Source organism: Chinchilla lanigera, unplaced genomic scaffold, assembly GCF_000276665.1.
Source record: "Chinchilla lanigera isolate Chin_1 unplaced genomic scaffold, ChiLan1.0 scaffold00005, whole genome shotgun sequence".
Taxonomy (NCBI): domain Eukaryota; kingdom Metazoa; phylum Chordata; class Mammalia; order Rodentia; family Chinchillidae; genus Chinchilla; species Chinchilla lanigera.
Genome location: NW_004955406.1, coordinates 6,688,136 through 6,694,135, shown reverse-complemented (window position 1 = coordinate 6,694,135; position 6,000 = coordinate 6,688,136). Strand labels below are relative to the sequence as shown.

At 37.2% G+C, this 6,000-nt stretch overlaps 1 protein-coding gene across 11 annotated transcripts in view; it reads left to right on the top strand.

Annotated features, from left to right (window-relative positions):
• Positions 1-6,000, top strand: part of Cep170 (centrosomal protein 170kDa) — a 106,743-nt gene that overhangs the window by 1,111 nt on the left and 99,632 nt on the right. The window contains exon 1 of one of the 11 annotated variants that reach the window (XM_013520265.1): positions 39-121. The exons of the other annotated variants lie outside the window; for them this stretch is intronic. The gene's annotated coding sequence lies outside the window, so the exon portion shown is untranslated. Of the gene's footprint in view, positions 1-38; positions 122-6,000 lie in introns of those variants that run through there. 11 annotated transcript variants of the gene reach the window in all.

The window sequence follows — 6,000 nt, the reverse complement described above, 5'->3', positions numbered from 1 at the left end:
CCCGCGGAGTGTGGGGTCGTTCTCCGCGCCGCCGGGCTTTGTGCACCCTTCCCCCTGCGCCGTAGCAGTTCGCGGAGGGTGCGGGCGGAGCATCGGAGCGAGTGGCTGCGCGGCCGCTGGGGTACGGGATTTCCCCCATCCCGGGAGCGAGCGGGGTGCCCATCCCTATTGTATTGGTTTCGGGGTGGGAGCCGGTTTGGGGGAGGTCAGGGGACGAGCCGGTGGCCGCGTTGGGAGGGCATGAAAGACGTCGTGTCACGCACCCAGCCTGGCGACTGCACCCCGCGTCGGCTCTGGCTCCGTAGTAAGCCCAGGGGAGGAGAGAGTGGCTTCCTGTCGCCTTCATTGTCCTAGGATTGAACGTAGCGTTTTGGTACACTTTCCTTCCATTTTTGCAAGGGGAAAACGTGTTAGCGGCAACCTAACACAGAGCGGGAAGATAAGGGATTTACATTTTAAATCCCCAAATCTCTGTTGCCTGGTTTTCAGTAGAGTTTTACTTATTTTTTTCCCCAAGAATATAAAGAAGACAGAGACTATACCCAATAGAGTCCGAGTCTACCAAGATGATCAATATGAAATTACTCCTGGGTAGGAAGGACAGACAACGAAGCTGTTGTGTAGCAGGGAAATGAAGGAACAGAATTGTTTTGTCATTTGTGTGGGTAAGGCATTCTTGTTCCTAAGGGAATAGATTAGAATATGTGTTTCTTATTTTTTAAACAATAAAAGAAATAGACTTGGTATGTTTGTGGAACTGTTTTTAGCCTGTTAATGAGAATTCGGGTGTTTGGCAGGAATTTCTTGAGGATACATTCGGTTGGAAACGTATCTTTTGAAATGGTTTGAATCTTAGACTTACAATGCTTCGAGCCCTTTTCGGCCAGTTCTGCTTAAAACAAGTAGAAGAAAGGATGAAGGCAGGATAGGGAGGAGCAGGTGGAGAGATGATGTGGAAGAGGTACATGATGCATACAGTGTCTAGATCTTCATTGCTAAAACCCTACCTTGCTTAACATTTAAAGACTTAGCGTTCTGGAAATACTGCATTGATAAATGGCAAGTTACAAACCATTTTTTATTTTTCTGACATTATTTATAAAAGCAAAACCAGACCTGCTGTTAGTTCTTCCTGTGTAGAGACCGTAGAATTTTGTGTTTTACTTAAAGCGCACTTGACAGAGATAGAGGGACATACTCAAACTGGGAAAGTTAACTTCCTTGTCTGCCCAACCCAAACTAATGGAAGGCAGATGCTTTTGAGTTGTCTGTATCAGTGAATTTGACTCTCACAGTTGTATTGACTTAGTCTTTGTCTCTTAAAAGCGATACTACGGAAATGGAACTTTAGTTTTATAAAAGAATTTACTACGTAAGGAAAAGAGAATGTTTTCCTTACTACTTATTAGTAATATAGTTTAATGTCTGAAGTTTACTTGTGAGTTGTTTTATAATAATGTGATTAACTGTATAAAGTGTTGCAAATAACATTTGCACATACGAACCTGTGAAGTTAATTTTTCTTCCATTAGTGAATTATTTTCAACTTGAACTTTCCTTTTGAGAGACATTAGCCTTATGTTCTTAAGTGAGTTGATTTGTGCCACATAAAGTACTTTTGATTGCCTTACATTAAGCCCCACCCCTCTTCATACTGGGAATTGAAGGAGAACCTCTGCGCTTGAGCTAAGGCCCTAACCCTTTTTTAATGTTAGAGACAAGTTCTCCTTAAGTCATGAGCTTGGGCAGGCTTTGCTTGAACTTGAGTTCCTCCTACTTCTGCCTCCTAGAGTGCTGGGATTACAGGCATTTTCTTCAGAATTCACTTCTCATATTTCACCCAACTTAAAAAAAGAAAAATAATCTGTAATTAAACTGAATTTGTAGAATTACATTCAGTGAAACTTTAAATGTAACTTTACTGGTAAGTTTCATGATTTTCTAAAATTTTGTAATAAGTAATCTACATGTTTCCTGTTTTAACATTAGAATAATGAAATTTTCAATTTAAACATTATCATCATTCTTTGTATTAATGCAAATCTCATGATACTTTTAAAACTTATGTGCTTAGTTGCTTTTTCCAAGCAGCAGTTTCTTGTTCCTTCTTACCTACTAAAAAAAAAAAAAAGACTACTTTTATTTTTGTGTCTGATAGCAATGAAATAGTGTCATGTAGTACTAAATCTGATATATATTTAAGCTTGTTATTAACGTGTTAGAAAATGCTGTTCCTGAAAATTTTTCATTATTGTAATTAGTATGTAATTGTTCTTTTCTTTCTGTCTTAAACATTGGAATGTTAAGCAGTGTGCTCTTCTAATAAGTAACTGAGTGCAAGATATTTAATTGCAAACTAAGATATCTGAACAGTTGCAGATTTTCTGGAAGAATAAAAGATCAATTACATACCATCTGAAAATACTTGGTTGAATAATATTGATTGTTACATTAAATGTTGATTTGTTTCAGTAAAAAATAGGTTTATTACGAATGAGGAAAAGTCTTGGACCATCTTTTTCATTAAACATTTGTTAGTAATGAAGATTTCTAACAATAATTACACAATGAATGGATTTTTATTCACTTAAATATTTCATAAGGGTATATTCAGCAATGAGTAAGCCATTTTGAGGTATAAAAAGAATAGGAAAACATCTGTGGTTGATTACACTGATGTACTGTATTGTCCAGTTTAGTTGAAATGATTGTGCAACAGTATACATTTTTTTTAGCGAGAGTGCATAATGGCTAGTATGTACTAAGACTGATTTTATGTCAAAGAAGGCAGAAAAGTAACCAACAAAAGGAAGATTAAACAAAACATCATAAACATCACTTATACACAAATAGTGATTGCATAGAAGCGGAAGAGAACCCGAAACATGCATTACTTAGATTTGAAAAACAAGTGAGATAGCAGAAAATGAATTGTTATTCAATATATTATTAATAAATGATAGAGAAATATTACCTTTGTGGCATGAAATTTTTTGAATGAGTGAATGCCTGCAATGTATGGATCAACTTAAGTGCCAGACTCACTCCTTCCTCACCTCCGGTGCACGTGTGTGTGTGTGTGTGTGTGTGTGTGTGTGTGTCTGTACATACACATACTGAATTTGTGTAATAGTTTTCTTAGTTAAGGTATTTATATACTTAATTGTGAAACATTTTGAAGCACAGTGTTAGTGAATATCTGTTTTTGCCACATATTACTTAATAAGTTGTAGAACTATCATTGAACCTTTGTCTTTGACTAAATCCTTTCTACTCATCTATTTTAACAAATTGAAGGGGCAGTAGTATTCCCTCCCTGTAATTCATTAAATTTTAGAATTGGGGTTCATAAGTCATCCATACAACGTGCCACGGACTGCTAATATTTCTGAGATGTTATTGAATCTAAGTCCTCCATGAATCCCTCCCTGCAGGTAGCAGGAGGCCTATTTAGTTTTCAAGAGTTTTTAATAGAAAGACACTGTGTAAATTGAACTCCTCTCTGCTTTGCTATCTAGCATCTTCAAATTGGTTACTGTTCTGTCTCAAGTGAGATACAGTAAGGTTTTTCTCAGTATAGTAGGTTTCTGCTAAATATTGTTCTCTAAATTAAGTGCTCTTCCACTTAAAATTTCATATGATATGGTATCCTTTGCTTTTTTCATCTCTGGGAGCTGGATTTAGTCAGTTTTGTCAGCGCTATCGTTTTCGTTCTGATCCTTTTTCCATATTTAATTTTACAATTATGGTGTGAATGTAGAGTATACCGAAACTCCTTTTTTTAAAGAGGTAATCACTTTTGTTGATAGTCTACAGCTGTGTCAGCTGTTTAACAGCATTAATGTCTCTTTCTAAGCAGAAAAGAGTGAAAAAATATTATGACTATTCAAGTAATATTTATATAAATCAAGGGATTTTTTTTCAGATTCTGTACTTCCCTCTTCCACTATTACAGTAGCCTTTATGAAATGATTGTTTTTCGTGGGTGATGTTTCTTTTGATACTGGTCATGGGTTTTTGTTTTGATTTAATTCGTGTTCTTAACCATAAAAAGTCAGCATCCTTGTGTTGGTTATCCATTTTGATTTTTGTAAAGTTTCTCTAGAAACCACTGATAGATGTTAACATAAAACAGTATCTTTGCAGTTAGCCAGATCTTTCCATTCTGTATGTACATGTAGTTGATGCTTTTTAGGCAATATTTTACCTTTACTCTTTATTAAATTGTATCTAGTGAAACTTCTGAGTTCTTGAATCATGATTTCATCATCCAAGGGATTAGCTTCCCTTCCAGGCTTTTTTTTTAAGATTTTGCAAAATGGTTTAATCCTTTCAGGCTTTTTGACATTCATAACTTTAACAAACCACACCTCTGCTGTCTTCATCCTGGCCATGTAAATAGCCAAGGAGAAAGCCATGCAGAGTTATAAATAGAGCAAGGATTATATAAACAAAATATGTTGGGGAGGGGTTAATGGCCAAAAGATAGTGAAAACCGTTTGGATTTTTTGTTTGTTTTTACTAAAGAGAAAACTGGTATATTCTTCAGTAATAAAGGTTTTGGGTAAAGCCAATTTTTAATTTATGCAATGAATAAATTAAGTTTGGTGGGTGAAATGGATAATGGTACACTTACATGAAGAAATTAATCAGTCCAGTGTGGTGGCACATGCCTGTAATCGCAGCACTTTAGGAGGCTGAGCAGGAAGATTGTGAGTTTAAGCCTAGCCTGGGCAGTCTTAACAATTTAGTGACATCTGATCTCTAAACAAAAAAAAATTAAGGATTGGGATCATACTGCATTATAAAGGCCCAGGGTTCATTTCCCACTACTGAGAATAAAAGAAGAAAATAATGAAGGTAAAGAGATAGCAAATGATAGAAGACTCCATAAATATCATCGTTTTAAATTTTAGGAAGTCAGTACATTCAAATGTTTCAAAAATCAGTACATATTATGGTGGAATTCCAGCCAGAAACCTGATGGGCAGGATCCCCAATCTACCAGATTTGATAACCTGTTGCCTCAGTGGTCAAATCAGAGAGAGTTGAGTTGTGAAATGAGAAAAGAATTTATAATTCATTCTAACCACACAGGAAATGGGGCCCAGTGCCCTGACTTTGGGCACTGACAGGAGCTTTGGAATTATATAGTAGAAGGACAGCAGCAGGGACCAAGAAATACGCATATTCAAGCAGCCTTGGTCTGTGGTCTGACTGATCAGTATCTCAAAGATCCGGGGAAGTCATTTGGTATCACTTGAGGAGGCACTTGAGTTATCAGAAGATGATTGGTTTCCCTTGGGGAAGCCTTAGTTCCAGTCCCTGGAAGCCTGCAGGGCTCCCTGTTCTTGGAATTTGGAAAGGTGTCAAATTTGGGTAGGGCTTAATGTTGAGGAGGACTCAGAATAAGTTTAGCAAAAAACAGTTAGTTTGGAAAGTGTTTGGGTCTTCTTTCAGTGTTTTCAAAAGAAGTAATTTGCAAATTCCTTACACTCATTCTTTGTGTGCTGAGTTACCACTTTCTCTGAACCAGTACTAAGTCACTTTTTATTATGTATCCTTCAATACAAGCAAATACACATTCGTGTTTTTAAGCCTCCTTCCTTCTTCGACTCAAAAGATAGCTTCATATATCTTGAGGGCTGCTATTTTCAAGTGGGTGGGGTGTCTCTGAGAAGGTGACATTTAGCAGACTTGCATTAGGAAAGGAAGCAAGCTATGTCAGTATCTGGTTGAGAATATTTTGGTTGGGTGTTGTGGTTCTGAGGAAGTAAAGGGTTGAATGAACTCAAGACAACAAGGAGGCCAGTGTAACCGGAGGGGAGTGAAGAGTAGGGAGGATTGGAGATTGGATAGAGTTTATTGATTGACTGAAATGCTGTGGCGATTCATTGGAGGGTTTTGAGCAAAAATGACAAGAATTCAGTTGCACTTTTAAATGGCTCTGGCAGTTTGGTGGATAATGCAGTAGGCTGGAGGGGGGTTGCAAGTATGGTA